Source organism: Ornithodoros turicata, chromosome 7, assembly GCF_037126465.1.
Source record: "Ornithodoros turicata isolate Travis chromosome 7, ASM3712646v1, whole genome shotgun sequence".
NCBI lineage: Eukaryota > Metazoa > Arthropoda > Arachnida > Ixodida > Argasidae > Ornithodoros > Ornithodoros turicata.
In genome coordinates this window covers 57,227,045-57,250,160 of record NC_088207.1, presented here as the reverse complement: position 1 = coordinate 57,250,160, position 23,116 = coordinate 57,227,045, and the positions used below count along the sequence as shown (strand labels likewise).

Below are 23,116 nucleotides of genomic sequence, written 5' to 3'. Positions count from 1 at the left end.
ATCAGTAAAACCCGCGGATAGCGATATCGCGTATAACGATATCCCTCGTAAAGCGATGGTTCATGATTTTACCGTCAAAATATACATTGGTTCTATGGGGAAACGACCCGCGTATAGCGATGGATACCGCGGTTCCGAGTATTCGTATAACGATGTTGGACGCTGTCCCGTGCGCGTAACCACGCGGCGATTTTCGCCGCGATAAGATACAGTAGAGTCTCGATGCTACGAATCTCACGGGGTAGCGGAAAAAATTCGTATAATCCGAAATTCACATCAAAAGAATTAAACCAAAATAAAAATTGAGGCAAGAAAATAGACAGCGACTGTTCATTTTCCAATACTGTCAGTGAAAGAGATAGGTGGTAATGCTTTTGTGTCTCCGTATTTGGCAAATGCTGCTCAAATTCGCGAGATGAGTCAAAAGGCCTTGCACGTGCTTTCCGCCCGCGAGTCGCGCGACAGTGCTCTAAAGCGAACTTCTCCTAGAGCACGCAGGCGTTAGGTGAAGCCGACTTGCGGAATGGTGACGTGTAGTGTTTCCAGAAGTTGTCCTGCTATGTTGTCTGGTTCCCTCCACAAGTTCTGATCGCTGTTTTCCCAAGCCACTGCGATGTCACACAGCTTCGCGTTTTTGGTTTTTTTAGCACCTGTTTCTGTTTGTTTGTTTTTTTGCTACACGCGGGGGACGCGCTATTTAGGTCAGCACTCGCTTGTCGATGTACCCCGTATAACGATGGAATTCGCGATTACCGTCAATATCGTTATACGCGGGTTTCATTGTACTAAATACGATAGAGTGTTAAATACTCTCAAAAGTAACTCGTTAACTTTCGGCTACAAAACGTAGTCTTGTGATTTAAATTTACGAGGATCAAAGACTTAGAAATATTTTTGCAAAAATAAATAGGGTGACAATCATACAGATCAAGTACTCTTAAAATATTATATACATAGTATTTCCTATGCCCATCCGAAGTTGCTGGACTCGGGGTAAAGGCATGTTTCTTTAGAGATTTCTAACTACTAGAAGATGCGTAGATGTTTGATGGAAAATTACTGGTGTCAGATGTACGCGTGATACCAAAGCACGGCTTATGCAAAAGGGGGTGTTGACAGAGCTGCTACGAGGTGTCAACATGCAGCACCATAACAGCCATTTCATGGCCGAGATTGAAAGGTTGGTATCAGAAACAGAAATATTGGAGTACATGACAAAAATTGAAGCTGTAACAAAAATATGTGAGTGTGGTAGTTTAGGTAAACCCCTTCCATTGTCCAATGGTCGCTCTGCAGACATTTTAAGCAAATCAAGAGTGCGATACATAGGGAAGTGATTCGGTACCAAACGTCCAAATTTCAACATTGGAACCCATCATTCACGTCCTGAATTCCGTTTATCCGTGCTACCCCGCACGGTGAACTCTCGTCGCAATAAACGCGACCACTTCTACTTCACTGCCCTTAACAACGTTCCAATGTGTATTCTGGGCAGGTGCTGGAACAGTTGAAGACGGAAAACGTGAAGTTGCGAGAAGAAAACGGGGCCCTCATCCGAGTCATCAGCAAGCTTTCCAAATGAAGACATCGCACACACAAACATCTGAGGTGCCCTTTCTGTCTGCGCCAGCCTTCCTTCAGTCAAAAATTCCATTCCTTCAAAAATTTCCTTCAGTGCATCGCTTGAAGCCTCCTTTGCGGGTTCGAAATTTGCAATCAAAATGGAACCTCGAAGACCCCAATATTCGCCAACGAAACTTGGATCAAATGTTTCGCTATGACATAGGCAACGTTCCACTATAGCGAACGAATGCGAAGCGGTATCAACGGATCGTGCTGGAGCGCTTTTCTATTCCTAATACATGCATGGCTTCTATATGTGAGCAGTATCAGGTGAAGCCTGCTTTACGTTTTGTGCCGAATTGCTGAGCTTTTCCTGAGGAAGCACATAAACGCTTCTTTCATCACGCGGAAGACTGGTATAATTTTGACGTATCAGATTTTTTTATCAAACCGTCTCTCACCACTCCAGTGGAGGAGCCAAGGGGTGGGGGTTCGGTGGGGTTCAAACCACTCTTCAAACATCTTCGGTAGTCCAGTTTGGTAGAGGAAAAACGATGGCGAAAACCTCCTCGCTCATGTAAAGTTTCCGTATAGCTCGTCCGGCACCACCTACGGCTATATCAAAACAGAAGTACTTCTACTATAAACGTCAAGAACTAAGGAGTACACATTACGAAGCAAGTAACTTGAAAGTAACCCATTGCTTTTCCAAAGGCAACTTGGGAACTTAACTTAACTTGCGAAGTGTATTTTACTAGCTTCGTTAGCAAATAAATTAGGAACATTTTTTTTTTACATGATTAACTTGAAACGCATGCGCGGGCTCGAACAAATATGCGGCGATAAGGAAGCGGAAAAGGAAGGATAGGAATTTTTTTTCTAAAGAAACAAGGGAAAAGGTGCAGGCTAGCTGGTATAGATCCATGAAGAAGAGCGAGAGACACGGACACAGAAGACGACACACGTAGGTTCTCAGACACAGCAATAAATTTAAAATAAGCAAAAATTTAAATAAAAATCTTCGAAGGGGTGCGAGAGAACCTGTGTCTGAGAATCTACGTGTGTCGTCTTCTCTGTCCGTGTCTCTCGGTCTTCTTCATGGAACTTTTTTTCGACTGACATTTCAGCAAAAAAAAAATCATCGACGGTGGGCCGTTCTTCAGCTCCAAGGTCTCCAATGTAAATGAATTGGGAAGGCTGAGGCGGAGCTGGGCAAATATAGTCTTGCAACTGTGCCTATTTCGTAGGAATAAAAAGAAGAATTAGAGAAACTTCCCCATTGGAGGTTGCGCCCCACGATTGAGATTATAATTGACGAGAATCGGTTGAGCCCTCCAACGAATTATCTTCAATTGTACGTAATTGTCTTCTTTCGGGTATCTTTCATATGATATATGCAGCCAGTGATTTCTAAAAAAAAAGAGACCCCACACTCAGGAATGCTGGAACAGAAAAAAAAGAAAAGAAAAAACGCGTATTTTTCTTGAAAGTAAATCACTTGCACGCGTGTCATTGTCGCTTCAAGGCACGCGTAGCATCAGGCATAACGGCATAATAAACGGCTCTGGGCGGCAGCGGAGCTAGCACGTTGCTCCGTGATATCCTACTTGGAAACACGATCATTTTGGAGGCGTCGCATATATAAGCTTTGATTTCGCAAGTTGTGTTTTCATCTTGTGGATTTTGAGACCTGGGATATCGTAGCATACCCCACGGTACATGGCTCGCTAAAAGTCATTCCAGTTGACCTCCTGAGCAGCAGGGCATAATATAGGAAGGACGATCAATGAGAAACCTCACTGCCCTTGGACTTGTGGTCATATATATCACACGTATCCATATGCACATTTGCACACTCAATTTTTGTGGGACAATCTATAGGCACCCGACTACGTGGGGGCTAGGGGGCCTGAGCCCCCACGGAACACGTTCCCATGGGGGGGCTAGGTACTCCTCCGAGATGTCTACCCCATCGAAACGTACGTTTCCAGGGATATCCTAGGAGTACGTGTTTCATGCGAGTGCACATGAAAATCCTGTAAGAATTCGCCACACACCGTCACAACACGGAATCCCCAACATCCTGCTCGACCTCTTTGTATGAGGGGGGTGGGGGCGTTGCGGCCTGGCTCCCTTCGGGCCGGCAGACTGACAACTCCCTGCCTATGATAAACTCCTTATTGTCCTGTTTCTGAGTGTTAATTTGTTCATGATATTTGCGTTCACTGTCTCTCGTTTATTTCAAAAAATAAAAATAAAAAGAATACTTCTATTATAATGATTCAAATACATGCTTTGATTTTGGCGCGGAGAGCCATATGGCCATATGACAAGCAGTTCTTTTGAGGTGGCTGCCAAGTTGCTCACCAGGTGTCAGAGCGGCACTCTGGGTCGTGGGTGGGCTCTGGGTGCTCTGGGCGGGCCGGCGCCACACGTGCTGTCATGCTGGTCACCGTCGTAGCATGGGAACGCTAAACGGATTATGTGGCTCCGAGTTTTGGGTACGTTATTCACTTTACTTCCTCCCTTTTATTTCGCAGTTATTTACTACCACTAATACTTCTTCGCTTTGTCTGGCGTCACGCGAATATCTCCTACTTTCCTTTTGTGGTCGAAATATTCGCTAATACTGACAACTTTAGTAAAATTTTCCCAATCGCGCAGTGCATAAAATAACGACTTTCCCGGCGCCGGGAGGTGTTCATGCTTGCTTGCAATGCTTCGAAGGCCCAATCTTTTTTAGAGCTTGGCGAATATTCGAAATTTGGAATACGAATCGAATAGTTTACTCTATTTGAACGGCACTCGCAACGAATTTTGTCTGTTCGATATTTTCGAATACTTCTTTTAAAAATTCGGTGTTAGCGCTGCGAAGCAACTGTGGCTATGAGCGGCATACAGATGTGGACAGATGGAGAGAGGATAGCAGGAAGGAGTGGGGGACAGGGGGGTTAGTATGCGTCCTGGGCCGACTTCAGGGGGAACGGTGCGAGCAATTTTCGAATACTGCGAGGACGAAACCCGAGACAGTGGAAGAAAGCCACAATACATCACATACAATTTCTCAAATTTGTGTCTTTCTTCCCGTCTCGGGTTTCGTCTTCTTCGCAGTTATGCACCAGCTATATAGTCAGCACCTTTCAACTCAAGTTTCAACTCCTGTCAGTTTTCGAATAGTTCTGGAATAACCGCGGCACCACTTCGTTGGCGCGCTTCCGCCCGATCGCCATCGCCATCATCATGGTGCGTTTTGATAGTTTTGAATACGAAAGTGGTTGCGTGCGTACAGATTACGGAAGCACTGCCGCAGTGTGGTTCATATGGAGGACAAGGGTATGCTTGACGAGCCACCGACAAAAAGGAGAAGTGCCATATCGAAGTACTTTGACTACTCCAAACCCGCCGGAACATCTAAAACGTGAGGCAAACACTACGCACGCTGACGGGCTCAATCGGCACAGATCGACTTTCAACGTTTATGAGAAGGATAAGGAAGTGTGCTAAGACACAAATCAGTGAAAGATAGCTGACACGATGCAGCCCAAAGCAGCCAAAGATCGACTCCCCGCGCGAAGGAAAGAGTCACTGGACGCTAAAGTTGCGCGAATGGTTGCAATCGATTTGCAACCGTCCTCCCAACGCAGTTCTCAGCATTATCTCCGGTATCTCCCTGTGCGAGTCACATCGGCATCAAGTGAGCGCCCCCCATCTCTGTGTACAGAAACTTTCTTTTTTGCATGACAACTGTGCTCGTGATGCGTCCCTATCTTTCTCCACAAGCACAGTTATGCTACATATACGTGATTGTGTATCTCCACTACGTATTGACGTGTTTATTGCTTTGATGACCGAGGAAATAAATGCCGAGATTGTCTTGTACCTAATCCCCTGGTGATTCGCCTGGCAATATGAATAGGAACGGTTTTCTGCAGGGATCGGAACCGAAACTGAACCCGAACCGAAAACCGGAAAAAACCGTTATTTTCTGACGAACCGAACCCGAACGATTTTTTTGCTTGTCCTGAGCCGAACCGGAACTGAACCGAAAAAAATTGATACGGTTATCGGTTCGGGAATCGGTTCAGAGGTGAATTAAATGTACTACTGACCGACCATTTTTTTGCTCACCTGAACAGTTATCTCACGCCTTTCGCTTACAATCGTGTACAGTGAGCGTAAGCTTGCCTGCATGTAGCAAAATTACTGCCCGTGGACCGGTTAAAACGAGGCCGAAAAAAGTAACCGTTCCAATCCCTGTAAATGCCCCGACTGCTGACAGATTTTTTTTGTCTGTGTATGTGCGGGGGTGGGGGTGGGGTTCTCCCTGAGCCGAACCCGAACCGATATACCTGAACCGGTTCAAGCTGATAATTTCGGTTCAGCAGAGCTAAACCCGAACCGAACCAATATGCCTGAACCCGAACCGGACCGAAAAAAATACCGGTTCCGATCCCTGGTTTTCTGACGACATTGGCTATTGACAGGCAAGGCTAAGCGTGGGACCAGCCTATTGTACGAGAGTTTAAATGACAGATTTGCGAATTCCCGAAAAAAGAAAGAGAAAAGGGGGTTAAATTCTGGTGAGCTGGAAATCTCAGCACGGCGGGAAGTGTGCTGGATATGGCTTGACGAGGAAGGAAAGTATTTTGAGTACCGAGCAGCAAATATCGAAAATAGTATTTTAAATACATTAAAAATACTTGTCGCAAAAAGTATTGAGTAGAGTACCAAAATACCGGAAAAAGTATTTAAAATACTGTATTTTGAGTACGTACAAGTCTGCCTCGAACGCAGTCGCGAGCACAGACGTCACACAGCTCAGAGTTGTGTCCACTCCCATTGGCAGCCATAAGGACGTGACTTCTCATGCGCTGCTCCACTGGTGGCGGCGAGGGTTGTGATGTCAGAGCTGCGTGAGCTTCGGTATTCGCGGTGCCCATTTTTTCTGCTTCTATTACCCTCTTCGCTGTGAAACTTTCAATGCACGTTCACATCGGTGCGAAGAACCATCTTTTACGTTTATCTGGGATAACGTGGATGACCTGTCGCAGAGCCCTTACTGGTCACGAGCCCTTAATTTTAGTAAATTTCTTTATTTGAAAGTTGCGCAAATTTTAAGTCCATGCAAAAATGTTTATGTGCCCTGCACCTGATTAACGAAAAATTGAGGTCTGAGAATTAAAGGGTTTTTACAGTACCTAATAAGTACATCCATTCAACTGAATTGAATGCTTTGTTTGCCTCTATTCCACGTCAGTACTTTTCTATTTTATGCTACGGGCCCTCTAAATAAAACAAATAAATAGTAATAAAGCAGATGCTACTATATATCATACTTTTAAGTCTCTTGTCAAGAGCTGTTCCACGGTTCAGTTCTAGTTTCTACCCCGTTTAAGCAGTTATACCTGCCAAGTTTATCAACCTTTATCAAGCTCATGCACATCTTGCTCAGGAGGTAGGGCAAATATGGACTTTGCTCATGCAGGGATACTTTGCTATCTTATTGCAAGAAGCCTAGGAAAGGATCTCACGTCACTATGGTTGCCCACCGTGCTTGCAAGGCTCGCAAAACAAATTTAAAGCTTCTCACAAAGTGAGAAATTTTGCAGAACGGGGCACTGCAAAACTGATTGTCAAAATCTTCAGACAGAATTAAACAGTACACTTTTTTTTTAAACATTTTTACTCATTTCCACAGAATTGTTGAATGATGTCTGAGCATGTGATATGTCAGCACCTGTTGCATAGTTAGTTTGCAATGTTTGGGCATTATCTGTGCATTCTTGGACTTTGGCATACTCTGGGAGAGTGTTTGCATGGCTGCTTGATAGGCAACGTTACTAGAAATAATCTAGAGTGGCCAGGTATTACTTCCTTGATGGGACAGTTTTTATTTGCATCTGGCAGAAATACGTGACTTTTCTCGGAAGTATTTAAATGCTCTAAGCGCTACACCACATGCATGATGCTACATCAGGCTTGATCCTGTGTATTTCTGCACGTTGAGACATCCTAGTGTGGAAATTGACATATTTTTGTTACATACTGCAATACAGGGTATTTTTTTTTTATTAGTTTACATAATTTTTAATAAAAGGACTAGCAGAGCAAAATATATATGCCATTTTAGCAGGTAGCTTATACGGCCAGGCGAACACCCTGTGGGACAGAGTATGAAACTACTGGATGACTAATTAGCTAAAGTTAATTAATTAACTTATTAATTAGATGTTTTCTGGGAAATGCGAGATAGCAGAATTGGAGGCAGTCATTATTCAAATCCACAGTCCTTATTAAACGCCCTGTGAAGCAAACATACTTTGAGATATTGTTATATATTGTTATGTATGTTGTTATATATTGAGATAATTTCGCTATGAGCTGAAACCGGAACTATACGCTTTTCAAGCGCAGACACGACGCGACCTTCGCCTTATCCGAGTTGGATAGCATTCTATCTGGCCAACAGGTTGGTGCCTACTCCAGTCAGCTCCGAAGCATGTGGCCTTCTCGCATGAATTGCCTGTCATTCTTTCTGCGCTTGAGTGGTGCATAGTTTTAGTTTAGTTTAATTTGCATAGCGAAATTTGGCAATTTATATTTCCAATTCCAATTCAATTCATTTATTCCAATCCAAGTTCCGGTTTTAAATACATGTATTTACGTTGCGTTAGATGTGAGGGGGGTGGGGAAAAAGCTGTGCAGAGCAGCTTGACATTGAACATTTCGAAGTACGTTCGCTTCTCAGGGTGCTTAATAAGGACGATGGATTTGAATAATGACTGGCTCCAATTCTGCTATCTCGCATTTCCCAGAGTACATCTAATTGATAAGTTAATTAATGAATTTTAGCTAGTTAGTCGTCGAGTAGTTGCATACGCTGTCCTACGGGGTGTTCGCCTGGCCGTATAACCCACCTGTTAAAACGGCATCTATTTTGCTCTGCTAGTTTTTAAATAAAAATTCTGTAACAATTAAGAAAAACACTATATGGCATCCACTGTACCAGTTTTTTGTCAGGGCAGTGTAGAACGCATTTTGCGAGACTTGCTCACAAAAAATCAATTGCTTTCTCTCAAGACACGCAAGAAGATCTAAAAAATTTTCTGGTATAAATTGTGTGCAGTGAAAGTAATATATTGCACAATATGCTTAACACGCTTGCAGGTTATGGTGTAATATGTCTAAAATGTTAGGAAATACAGCACCATAAAATAATAAAAGCTGCCTTTTAGTGATTGGCCCCGTAGAACAGCAGCCTCTGTGCAAAATGTTGAGGCTTGAGCTAAGTGGTCCACATGGAAAAAATAAAGTATTTTTGCAATAAAAGCAATTTTGGGGTGAACATGTCACTGTAACAGCACACTGCTACAAACACACATGCACTGTGCAGGACTATGAGACAGCCTGGAACACAACAGACCCAGACCTCAGCCCATGCTTCCAGGACACTGTGCTGGTATGGATCCCATGTGGGATGTTATGGCTTTTCTCCCCCTTGGAGATCTACTGGCTGCTCAAGAGCACCGAGAGGCTCATACCCTGGACGGCACTCAACATCACCAAGCTGGTGAGTACTCACATCTAGGATTTTCCTGTTTTTCTTTTTTTCCCTCGGGGGGTAGAGCCTCGTACGGGGGGGGCAGTGATGTCTATATCTACTGCTTTTTTTTGGTGGTGGTGGTGGTGGTGGTGGGGGGGCTTTCAGGTACTCTAGGGGGGGTGCTGGTAAAATCCCTGGCTCACCTGCTTACATGTCAGCTAGTGCAAGGCTAAGGCACCACAGGAAGGCCTTCTGTTCTCTTGTTGTAAAAAGAACAGAAATGTTCTGTTTACGAGTGGTATTGCCCACCTCAGATATTAAACTTATCCTTTGTTTCTTTATCAGGTAATCATATTATCTAGGACAGCTATTTTATCTAATCATTATCATCTACACCCCTGTTGAACCTGAGAATGACGTGCAAAATTGTACTGCCACAGACATTATACTGCAGTGCCACACGTTGCTGATTGCTTCTGTGACAATGGACATCAGTTGCTATCATTATTCGTGAGATAATGAAGATTCATAGAAATAAACCAAACTGGCAATTATTTAGGTATAGTGCAGTAGGAAAGTGCAGAAGGAGTTGTGTTAACCTCTCTCTGTAGCTGCAGTCCCTAATGTGGCTGATCTTTTTTTCTTCCAGGTTGTGAACATGCTCCTGATTTCAATATCATTAGCTGAATTTATTTATGCCGGGCACAAAGCCCTTTCCAACGGTGTTGCTCTGCCGTCCGTCTACTTTTATACTCCATTTTTGAAGATTGCAACATTTGTAAGTACGGACCTTTCCCTGTGTTAAGACGTAAGATGAGATAAGATTTACTTTTTACGATAATGGTTTTTAAAGGAGCACTTAGGTGATCCCATAATTTTTTTAGTTTTTTGGTGCACAGTGTTCTGCAGTGAACAAAATGAGTTTGTGGGAAAATAAGCGCAGGTGACCCACGGAGCGAGCTCGAGGGCTCTGTTCCGCACACTTTCGATAAAATACTTCTCCTCGCGCAAAGGGCGCATCGCAGAACGAGAGGACGTCGCGACGTACGCTACTTACCTCACGTGACCAGTGACGTACGGCCACGCAGTTCGAGCATGTACAAGCGGCGCATGAACCGAGAAGAAAAAAAAAGGAGAAAAGGCTCAGGGCATTCTACCCGTCAGCGGCTGCTTTCCGACCGTCCTTTGTAAATTCGATTGCACAGCTATAACGCACCGCAGGGCAAAAATATTTTGCAGAATATCGAGCGATGTTAAATGCCACCTCATTGCTCCTTTAAGGGCTGAGGTGCAAATTGAAAAGTAGGCTAATTAGCCTTATCAAATGAATGAATGAATTAATTAGGCAGAATGAAAAGAATAATATTGACAATGATACACAACCGAAAATATTAAGTTGGTTTTATTTGCATAGCGCACACTTTCTGTAATGTAGCAACATTACTGCGTCACACGAAAAACAAATTATTTGTAATCATTGGAAAAGTTGCCACGAGATTGTATACAAACTGAGTATGGCAAAAGACCAGGTTTCTCTAGGATGACTTCCCAGATTTACGATTTACAGTTTCGTTGCAGTGTAGCCTGAGGTCCAATCTTCAATGATATCTCGTGTTTAAACGCAGATGCTGGCAGCGTCCTTATTGCTAGCTGGTAGGAAACGAGGCAAGCAATCTTCTGGGATCCTCTTCCTGTTCTGGTTTGTCCTCCTCCTCTGTGGAGCTGTGACGTATAGGTCGCATTTCAAGTGGTGTTTTTCGGGTGACCAGCGGTGGACTGGGAATGTGAGTGACTTTGTGAAGTAGCACTAAAACAGCTTCTAAGTTCGAGACTCTATAAGCACACGATCAATGAAGTGAAACGGTCGATTTTAAATAGCAGCGTGACGCCTTACCCAAGGTTATTCCGGGATAAATTTAAAGGGACGGTTGCATCTGTTCCAGTCAATTTCGAAACTATAGTGTCATTTTATTCCTCGTGCACCACTGACAACGGTATCGAAAATCCCACCCGAAATAGTCGCGTAGTTTGACTGTTATTCGACGGAATACATCACAAAAGCAGACGCCGGATGTTGAGAGTATGCTGGAATTCCCTCTCTGGAAAAAGACGAAAATGTCATTCCCTACATCACCAATCAGAGCGAGACCTTGAGAAAAGGAATGTGAGGTCCGTGTGGGCATCCGGACGGTGCCCCTCTCCTCTGAGTGACGCCCTCTCACTCCTTCCTTTTGCCTCTTCCATAGCATAGCTCTCTTTCGGGCCACTTGCGAGATAATGTGCACAGCGGAGTTCCGTAGCACGGTGCCAACTTGGGGCAGCTCTCGTACAGCGATGTTCCTCGTATAATTAACGATCAGATTCGCAATAACCGCCGACACCTTACTGTTTTTTACTGTACTGTACTGGATTTTACAGCAAATTACACTCCTTCGGGGGTAACTTATTCGCTCACTATTAACTACTGACAAATAGAGTATTGGCTAATATTGTCCGCTACCCTTCAGGCACGACTGGGGCAAGAGTTCTTCTTTCCCGTGTACATGGCGTACTACCCGCTCGTGCTCGAGCAGCTTGTGCTAAACTGCTTCTCTGATGCAAAGCCCATGTGGAGGCAACATACAGCTCCTCCTGGACAGGTTGGTGCCTTCAGTAGTCGGCCAGCAAAGATGGTGTTGAACATTTCCCCACAGCCTTTCTTCTGAAGGTGCTCGCATTTCGTTGCAGAAGGAGAGCCCAGAATCTGGAGCATCATCCCTGTCCAAGCTTCTGTTCTCATGGATCGATTCCCTCATCATAACAGGCTACAAGAAGCCCCTGGAGAACACGGACCTGTGGGCCCTCAATCATAGTGATCGTACTGAAAATGTCATTCCTCGCTTCGACAAATTCTGGCACAAGCAAGTAGCGAGAGTACCAGCTCATAATGAAAGGTTAGAGTTCCACTGAAGTTGGATCTTTGTGTAATTTTGGGATGTGCGGCTACTTCATTTTGAACGTGTAATAAGGCTAGACTATTTTAGAGACATTTTTCATATTCGTATATGTCGGTTGCTTTTGCTTTATTTTGGAGCAGTTGGAACCAAATATGTTTTTGCACCCCATGGCTCATATTTTTCTTTTTTTTTCTATTTTATTGTATTTACTCTCATAACTAACACGCTTGCATAATTAACGCGCCCAAATGTTGGTTCTTTCATACAGCGGAACAGGAGTTTGAGAGTACCTCGAGTGTAGAGAATCAAATTTTTTCAAAAATTAATTTTCGTCATTAATGCACCCCTCTGTGGGGCTATGTTTGTGGGTGAAAGAAGTGTGTTAGTTATGTGAGTAAATACTTTATAAATACATTACGTTAAAGGAATCTTCAGGGGACATTTTGGGGGTCGTGACAGAAGCGAACGTGACAGATATTTGTCCCAAGAGATACTGCTGTGAATAGGGCCAAAATAAGACAAAAGACATGACAGCAAAGTTGAGACAAGCCATAACAATAACTTGCCCAGTAGAAGAAAGAAGTACAGTAGACTCTCGTTAATTAGAATCCGAGGGGTGCCGGGATATTTATCCAAATAAATCGGAGTTCGAACTAACGGGAGACGTTCTCCTGGAAGGGAGCTTGGGCGTGTGTGCAAGCTTCCCGAGACGCGTTGTGACGCACTTCACGACGCACTTTGTGTCATGTTATACGTTCGTGGTACCAGTTTTACTTTATGGCGTTACTCAAATCGTTACTGCTGCCAAACTCCGACATCATCCGTGTTACGTTCCCGATGCCTGGCCGATGTTACGGCGAAGGACACCGCCCCAGCGTCACGGCCGTTACAACTTTGAAGGAAATACAGGACTCATACGATCACAAAAATTTACTTACAGAAACTATGAAGCAGGTTAAGGTTGAAAGTAGTCAGTAATTTGCGCTTGCAGCCGTTTCCTGGAGCGAGACTCTGTTAACATCGCTTGCAATTTGAGCACAAGTTCAAGCACAGCATCTGCATTTTCCTCGAAAGAAAAATATTGCGCTGTTGTATCAAGCGTCGACGCTACATCAGATGCACTTGGTACTAGAGCCCTGCACGGGCCGGGCCGTGCTTGTTATTGGCTGTGTGCTCCGGGCCGGGTCGGGTCGGGTCGGGTCGGGCCCGGGCCGACAAACATGTTTCCGAGAGTCAGGCTCGACTGGGTCATGCAGCTAATTCTACGCAATGGAGGACTATTAGTTCATATCATCACATGCTTGCGTCATTCCTGTGCATAGTATTTGCAAAAACAAGCAAGGGACACTCCATTATGCGTACGATTCGACCCTCTATAACATTCTCAAAGCCACTTTATATTGCTCCTGACTCCTCGCGTATTTCACAAACACGTTCGCAAAGCTTGGTGAGAGGGGTAAGGATTGGGAGGAGTTTGTCGACAGCACCCTCTACATCCACAAAAACTTGGTAGTGTAACGACAACGCGCTTGCCAGCGTGCGTCCCGGATTTAATTGGTTCTCTCGCTGTTGTGGTGTTAAACCGACAGATCTTGTATGTTTGTGGCAGTGTCTTCTCTTCTTAGAAATTTGTGTGATAAGCGCTTGAAACGCGTACGTCACGGCTGGAAATACTAGGCCGGGATCTGTTAGAAGATAAGACAGGACAGAGAGGAAGGATGGGCTGTTTATTCTGTGAAGGTTGACCTAAGAATGAACGTGATTCCGTCGCGTGGTAAGCGACCTTGACTTCACCTTCTTTGTTGACGTAGAATGTTGACATAACATTCAACAGGATCTATGCACTGAGTCACCGGGCCGGGCCGCATAAAAACATGAAGGGCCGGGCCATTTTTCGATGCGCCCGGGCCGGGTCGGGCCTGGAAAAGTCTGCCCGTGCAGGACTCTACTTGGTACTACACTACATTAGTCATCACTACGGTCCGTACGGTCCTCCGGTCTAATTCGGCTGACGCACACAGCGTCAACGATGTCCGCATCGGTCAAAGGCAAAGACTAGTACGGTGGCAGGAAGTGTAAGGTAATAGAAGAAATAAACTGTTTATGGTTGTCAGGGGCTTAGATATGGTGAAGGAGGTTGTTCCCATTTGGTGGGATACACTTTTTTTCCCCAGAAACTGAGACGTACTGTAGTAAATTTTTTGCATACCAACATGTTTCGTTCACAGAGGCGAAACGAATGTCAGCTACATCAACCACGAAGTTGGAGAAGTGAAATTTTCTTCCCCTCCACCTTCTGAGAGAAAGAAGACTCAGTATCCCAGCATAATCAGACCTCTGATCATGGCCTTTGGTCCGGCCTTTCTCTTCGGCGCCATTTTCAAATTTGGGCACGACGTTCTTCAATTTTTGTCACCACAGCTGCTCAGGTGAGTCTCGCTGCTTGCAGGTTTAATGCTGAGTGTATGTGCATTATTAAAATATGAAAACAGCACTGGCAACTACAACAAGTTTAGCTCTTTCCTTACCGCACCCACAGAGCATCGATCACCGGTGATCGACGCCTTACGAGCGGCGCTGCTCGGCCTTTAAAGTAGATGTGGACAAGTGGTGACATTTGTTGGATACTCTAAACATTGTAGAATGAGTTTCGTTTTCACTTTTAGCTTTTCCTCATGGTGGTGATTTATGAAGCTGGCTCTGCGCCAAAGAGGTAGTATGGAAATTCTACCTTGGTCGGGGCGGCGTGTTCCCGCGGAAGACCTCTTTCGAAAATGCGCAATACTCGCATTTGAAGCATATTTGGGTTAGATTTCGTTTATTAGAATGCAAATAACGACTCTGAAGGTGTTACATAAGCAGATTTTTGTCCTGAATGTGTGGATATGTATAACTTGCACTATTGCTATTCTTCTTGTCTCAAAACTAACCGGGAGGAATAGAAAAGCAGTGAAATAGCGAAATGTGGTACAAGAACAGGAAAGTTGAGCATGAAACTGATGTTTTCTGCAGAAATTATGATGTTCATTTCTGTTTTACTCTTCAATGAACTCTGCCACTGAGTTACATGAACAGCATTATTTTCCATAACTCATGAACTTCTTGATCCAGAGTGTTGATATTTGCAGATATTATTTCTGACAAAATTTGCCACATTTTGTATATTTTGGAACTTGTAGATTGATATTTTTGTTCAAGACACGGGCATATCTTCATGAGGTTTCTGCTGTTTGCATGAATTTTTTTGTGTTCCTAAATTAATTTTGGAACTACATGGATAGTTTTGTTTCTGATACTTACATCATTCGATAGGGCATTCATTTGGCTACAGTTTCCTATGTAGCATCATATTTTGAAGTGATATTGTCAGCCACAAAAAATATATTTGTCACACCACCCAAAAATGGCAATTTTTGCGGCGGTAAGGAAAGAGTTAAAACAATTAAGGTAAAATGATAACTTTTTGGATGATGCGTTATGATTTCAACTGTTTCAAACTTGTTGTGGTTGCCAGTGCTGTTTTCATATTATAATAAGGCACGAGTACCCCTGGCACTTGGACCGTCTTCAGCTGTGTGTATATGTAATGTGGGTTTTTACTACATAACATGCTAATTCACATTTTGCAGAGCTATGATTGCATTTGTGGGCTCGAATGACCCAGCATGGAAGGGCATCCTGTTTGCATCGCTCATGTTCGCCACTGCCACTGCACAGTCGCTCATGCTGTCTGCATACTTTTGCAAAATGTACGTTGTTGGCATGCATATCCGCACGTGCCTTATCTCTGCTATCTACAGGAAGGTGAGTTTCGTTCTGCTGAATAGTACTGTGACAGGGTCGTGCATTTGAAGCATATTTGGGTTAGATTTCGTTTATTAGAATGCAAATAACGACTCTGAAGGTGTTAGATAAGCAGATTTTTGTCCTGAATGTGTGGATATGTATAACTTGCACTATTGCTATTCTTCTTGTCTCAAAACTAACCGGCAGGAATAGAATAAATTTCCCGCAATTCAAAATTGTCCAAATCCTTTCTGAATGGTGGCGAAAGTTTCCAGAAGGTAATTGCCAAAAGTCCCGCAATCCTCCGGCGAGTACGTCACCAGTTAGAATTTTTTACCACGTTAGGTAAAACACCCTGTATACTGTTTGTTGAGATGATTTCGATTCATGTGAAATCGGGTGAACTGCTATTTACTGCTTTTGGGAAATGAATGGATATTGCATTACAACGCCGTATACATTTGACTGGTCCATACTGAAGAGACCCCGGCCGAGACAAGGGACACGGGAAAAAAAAGGGGGGACAAACACAACTAATTTTTTTTTGTGTGTGTGTCCCTCATCTTGGGGGTTTCTTAAGTATGGTTCTACTATACAGTCAAACTCCTTTACAACGAAACTCAGGGTACAGCAAAAAAAATTTGCAGTAAAGGTATTTTCGTTAAAAAGGATGTCCATTATTGGACCTATAGCCTATAGGGCTCCAGCGGGACCGCAAAAAAATTTGCTGTAGTGGTATTTTCGTTAAAAAGGTGTTCGCTATAAAGGAGTTTGACTGTATCACCAGCTCGCTCTCTTCCTAACTATTCTATCAGTATTGGACAGGTCTCTGCATTTCTTGTGGGACAAGAAATCCAACCCACCAACGCTCTGCCCTCAAAGCTCTTTTGACCTTTTTGGACACCATAGGACTTCGATCCTTATTGTGAAGGGGCTCATTATTTCATTCCCCACATCACCACCAGGGGTAGAGTGTCGCCCCCTGGCGATGACACTACACATTCATCATCTCGCAATAATGTTGTTGTTCTTGTTGTTCTTGTGGGACACCAAACGTTCTTAGTTAATGTCTCTCCGTTAACTGTCAAATGTCACACTGTTGATGTCACATTGTTTCAGTCACTCGTCTTGTCGAATAAAGCCAAGAAAGAGTCGACGACTGGGGAGATTGTGAACCTGATGTCGAACGATGCCCAACGTTTCATGGAGCTGATGCCCTTTCTGAACATGCTTTGGTCTGCGCCTTTGCAAATTGGGCTGTCCCTCTATTTCCTCTGGGACATCCTGGGCCCTTCTGTACTGGCGGGTGTAGGCGTCATGGTGCTCATGATGCCCCTCAATGGGGTTCTGGCTGCTCTCTCCAAAAAGTTACAGGTATGTCTTCGTTTTTTTTTTCTTTTTTTTTGTACATTGAAGACATTACACTGTTAGTCGTGAAGAACTGCTGATCGAAACCTGTTTAAGCATTTGTCCTGGCTTTGTTCAGGGCTGTGCGATGGCAAGTTTTTTCGTAAAATGTTATCCTTCCCTTCTGTATATACTCCTCTTTTCCCGCAAATCAGCCAGTGTGTATAACCAAACCAGAAACTGAACCAGAAACTGAACCAGAAACTGAGACAGAACCAGAAACAGGTACTTTGCAGCTAAACTGGCAGGATTCTGCACCTCATGAGGTTGCACATTCATACGAGATCATTTCAAGATATTGGAAGAACTATTTGAGGAGGGGGCGATGCTGGAAAAATTCCTGGTATAATGGCTGACCCGGCTTACCAAAACACGCTTTCTTGCAGACGAAGCAAATGAAAGAAAAGGACAACCGCTTGAAGCTGATGAATGAAATATTGAGTGGGATGAAAGTGCTGAAGCTGTATGCCTGGGAAGAATCTTTTCAGAAGCAAGTCGAAGGGATTCGAGGCAAGGAGATCCACAGCCTTCGGCGCATGGGATACTTTTCAGCCGTGCAGTCGTTTATGTGGTACTGTGCACCTTTCCTTGTGAGTACAAAGCAGTCCATTTCATCAGTGCCTCACATCTAGCTTATTCTCTCCCTCTTGTGCTCTCGCTGTTGTAACTACCACGTAGGTCCGTCCGACCTCATTTTTTAGGGCTCATTTTTTAGGTAAAAAAACTTCGCATTATGTGCTGTCAAATACAGTATGTACATGCCAGTGTGCTGTAGACAAAAGCCAAAGCAATTACACTGAAAAAACATAGTGAAATAGAAATGACACATAAACAACATAGTGATATGAATTTGCTTTAAATTGATGAATTAAACATGTTTAAATGTGGTAGCTGTATTAGTCTGACGCTCACATGGTAGCAGCACTGTCACATGGCTCCATAAAGCCATGTGACTATTTGTGTCAGCCAGCCTATTTTGAATACCTCATGGCAAAATATTTTGTGTTGTTGTCCTCATTAGATGATTTCTTTCTATTATATATTTCTGCTCCAAACATGTGAGACTTTTCACCCAGCATAACATACCATGAGGAAGGGGTCCCTCTGTGTTGTGTATCATAGACTGCATTATGTAGTGGGATAAACTGCATTGAGAGTTAGTCAACATGTTCCATGTAGCCTGCTTTGTGTGCATCTCCTCATTTCTATGTTTACATTGTGAATTTCCTGTACTTTCTTTAGAAACTGCACATAGTATTTCCATCTGTTACTGAACATAACACTGAAAGTTGGGAGTACATTTACTGGAACGTGCAATGCCCAGAGGACAGTGTTGACCGTGAGCTCACAAAATTTGTAGACTTTAGTGACAGAATATTGTAATTAGTGTAAAGCTGGCTTCACCTAACGCTCGACTGTTATGAGGTGAAGCCTACTTGCAGATTGGAGTTGCACACCGAGACAACAATGGTGGTAACGTGAAGTGGGCTTCACCTCTCTTGATTTAATGAGGCAAAGCCGGCTTGCGGAATAACGATAGCGATACCTCGCTTCAGTACTATTTGAAAAATATTCGAAAATTTCGAGTACTGAAAATAGTATGCATATAGCATTTGAATAGCATCAGGTATTCGTTTCGTATTCGAAATTTCGAATACTCGCGCAGCTCTAAATATTTATATATAATTATTATATTATTTATATATATATATATATTATTTATATAATGAGCCTCTTCTATTTCTGTCATCGCGTGGCCGCAATCTGCAGCAAGACATAGCGAACCACGACGTGCCTCCGTTGCAGCAAGTAGCCCTCATTCGGAGTGACTTCCTTCAGTTCAAACAAATCTTCCGTCCCCTTGGAAATAATTAACAGGATCGCACTGTAGCACCGAAAGTGCACAAACAGCGAGTTCTTTAAGAGAGATTGCAACTCTAAAGTGCAGCACAATTTCTCAACAGGTATCGCTGATGTCATTTGGGACTTACGTCCTGGTGGATGAACATAACGTGTTGGATGCCCAGAAGGCTTTCGTGGCACTGACCCTATTCGACATCATGCGCTTCCCCTTGTCCATGTTGCCAAATCTCATCAGCATGTTGGTTCAAGTGAGCTTTCTCTTGTTTCACCTGAGATAGGCCTTGAAACCCTGGAAGAGTGAAAACTTTTGTGCTGTTGATAATCCTTTTTCACTCTTGAAGAAGCAGTCCTTACTTTTCTAGGTAAGCGTTTCTGTGAAACGTGTGAACAAATTCCTGAACCATGACGAGCTAGAGCAGTATGTTGCACACAACAAGGATGGTGGTGAGTGGCAGCTATCCTTGCTATTGCTCTATCATTGCAGAATATTACTGGACAGAGCTAGATATTCAGGAACTTGTTATGCTAGTGAGTTACCCCTTTGGGAAAGTAACTTGAACTGTGATTAATTCCCACTTCTGGTGAAAGTGGCTCAGTGGCTCAGTTGGTAGCGCGTTCGCCTAATGATACCCAGGTTGCGGGTTCGAACTCGTTGGAGGACGCCAGCAACTTGGTGTCAGAGCACAAGTTGCTTTGACACGCTGTCTTCCGCGAGGGGCGTTAAATACAGTGTGCCGTGTGCTGAAACTTGAGTGCACATTGAAGAACCCCCCGAAGGTTAATCCCCACACCGACCACTGTTGCGCCGCTCACAATCACGGTTGTCTTGCGGCGTAAAGCCACAAATTCCTGTAGAAGTGCTTTTTTTTTTTTCGCGTGGAATTATTTTTCGCGTTTTTCGCGCATTCCTCCAAAATGGCGAATTTAAGTTCCCGCAAAAAAACTCTGGCCATATGAGGGCAAAAATCGGTGCGGCGTTGGACGCTATACCGTGGCTACCTTGACCCTTTCTACTCCATGCAGCGTAGGCAGTTTAAGCAAGCTGCAGAAAATTGTTTTATCCCATCAGCAAGATGTAAAGAAAAGAAAATTGATCATGCTTTTGCTACTCCTACAAACACACTCCACTGTACATATATACCACTATACCATGAAGTCGCAACATGCCTCTCCACGCATTCTCAAAACCAGCTTGTATTATAGTACGACATCTCAACCGAACTGTTTAGTGCCCTGAGTGATAATGAATGAGAACTACTAAAATGAACTGGCTGACCTGCACACGGCCAGTACTATGGCCTCCTGCAGGGTCCCTAAAGGCCATTGTACAGGGCCTTTCCTCCCATGGCTGTGAGGAGAGGAAAGGGATTGACCTAGAATGCCGCCATCCCCGTGAACAACGGATGTTTTAGTACGTGCCCAAATATGCCAGAGTATTGACGGCGGCACAATATGCAAAGCAAAGCACACCCGGAAACCTGTGTCGCGAATTCAAGTTCTCGCGAATTACTCCTCAAACGAGCTGTGTTCAAAAACGCGAAAATATTTTCCACGTGGAAAAAACAACTTCTACGGTATTGTTAGTAGTAAAAGCAGCTGTAAAAAAGCAGCAGTGGTAAAACATAACTCGGATATTGCCATATTTTCCCACACATCACTTCCCAAACATTATTTTGTTGTTCTTTAACCACGTGCTCATCACATGTCCATCATACGAAATACACCGGCACCGTCATTTTCACGAGTTTTGCACGGATTATTCACATCTTCATCCCTCCCTTGTTTGGGGGATGAGGCTTTTGTGCCGTTTGAACGGATTTTTAACTTCTTAACTTCTAAGATATTGTTCTTTTAAACGCATTGTATAGTTTTATGGTTTCATTTGATGGTATACTTTTATCTTAACTGAATCCCTGTATTTTTTAACTAGTCCTTTCCGTACCATTCTCTTGGTGCATTATGGCCCTTGTTGCTCATGTGCCAGGAAACCGTAAGTAGTGCAGTAACTAGTACCGTAAGCCATGAGTACACTGTACAGTAAACCGTAAGTAGTAAGCAGTACCAGTAACGGAAACACTACCGTTACTGTTCCCTGAGATGAGCACAGCACCTCACCTGTTCGTATCATCCACCACGGCTTTGCGTTTGCGAGACATTTTCACAGACCAAAGTTGGATCAGCAATTGCCTTGGTATTGGGTAGCTCACGTGTGCTGCGTTTAACGCGTGGGGGACCTCCCTCTAAACCAAGCATGACTGGCGTCGCGAGGGAACGACATCTGTCGCCTCCTCGGCTCGTTTGTATCATCCGCAAACGCAAGATAATGTGTTCGAATCATCCAAACTGTATGGGGAGGAAAGGCATTCTGGCCGGGACTCGAAAGGAATTCGTATCACCCCGAAATTTGTATAACCTGTGATCGTACCATCGAGATTCTGCTGTAACTGGTCACATTTCAAAAAAGTAACTAATTATAGATCAGGTACTATTTTCATGAGCTAGCTGTAACTAACTTAGTTACCTTTTACAGTAACTTACCAATGACTAATCCCCCTGTCACACGGGCAGTCTTCAATGATCATTGAAACCAATGACCATTGAAAATGCGTGTAGTGACACCAAGCGTGTGACGTGTCAACTTCCCAAAGAGTATTGGATTCAATGTTCCCCCGACAGGTTGACACGTTACACGCAAGGTGGCGCTACACGCATTTTCAATGACTATTGGTTTCAATGATCATTGAAGACTGCCCGTGTGACAGGGGTATTATGTTTGTTTCAAGATAATCCAGTGACGGTGGAGCACGGGTCGTTTGCGTGGACGCGTAGCGAGGACCCCGTACTGAAAGACATCAACCTCACAGTGCCAAAGGGCAGCCTAGTGGCCATTGTGGGACAGGTGGGGTCGGGGAAGTCGTCTCTCATTTCGGCCATTCTCGGTGACATGGAGAAAATGGATGGCACCATCAATACTCAGGCATGATGATTTTCGCTGCTCCCCTGCAAGAGTACACGTTGTTTTTTTGTTGCACAATCTGCCGCAACTGAAAAGTTTTTGGTGGAGCCTTCCACTGCTTCTTTAAAGGCACGGCTATGATACAGCCATTACATGCGCAAACCATGCGGCATAAACATAATAAAATGTATTTAGCAGCACGATTTCTTACTGCTTTCAGGGGTCCGTAGCCTACGTAGCCCAGCAGCCGTGGATACAAAACGCTACGGTTCGAGACAACATCCTGTTCCAAAAGGAGATGGACCCTGAGCTCTACAAGGTGACGCTGGAGCAGTGCGCTCTCAAGCCGGATCTCTCTATTCTGCCCGGTGGGGACATGACAGAGATTGGAGATAAGGTGATAGAACTGTCTGTTCTGGACAGGGCGTGTTACAGTCCTTGTTTTTATTTGCAGGGAATCAATCTGAGTGGCGGACAGAAACAGCGTGTGAGCTTGGCCAGGGCAGTGTACAGTGGAGCCGATCTTTACCTGCTGGATGATCCATTGAGTGCAGTGGATTCCCATGTGGGGAAGCACATATTCGAGCATGTCATTGGACCACAAGGGGTACTTAAGGATAAGGTATAGAAAATATTATTGACGAATATATGACTTTTGGTCAGTTTTTGAACTTCACTTCACAGCTTCTCTTATTGGGTGCTCGATGGTGATAGAGGCCCAAGCTTTCCACGATTCCGCGAAATTTCGTGGAATTGGCCTTGTCTCGTGGATCGTCAGTTTTTCGTGGAATATTGAATGCATAACTTGCAAAATGTTGTAAGAATTTCGTGAATTAAACCCAATCAGTCACGACTGCAGTGCCTGACACGCAACTGATAATGCTGGTGACAAAGGTAAATGTAACAACAGCAATGCCCGGGGCAACGAAACAGACGGGTTACTGCCTTGGCAGTTTGACAACGAAATTAAGTTAGGCTAGGATGCGCAGTAGTAGCTACGTTGTCCACCTGACACAAACGGGACAGCCACCTCATCCTCAATCATCATCATTAGATTGACAA

At 44.0% G+C, this 23,116-nt stretch overlaps 1 pseudogene; it reads left to right on the top strand.

Annotated features, from left to right (window-relative positions):
* The first annotated feature begins 3,959 nt into the window (after positions 1-3,959).
* LOC135401704 (multidrug resistance-associated protein 1-like) overlaps positions 3,960-23,116 on the top strand; it is a 34,153-nt pseudogene continuing 14,996 nt past the window's right edge.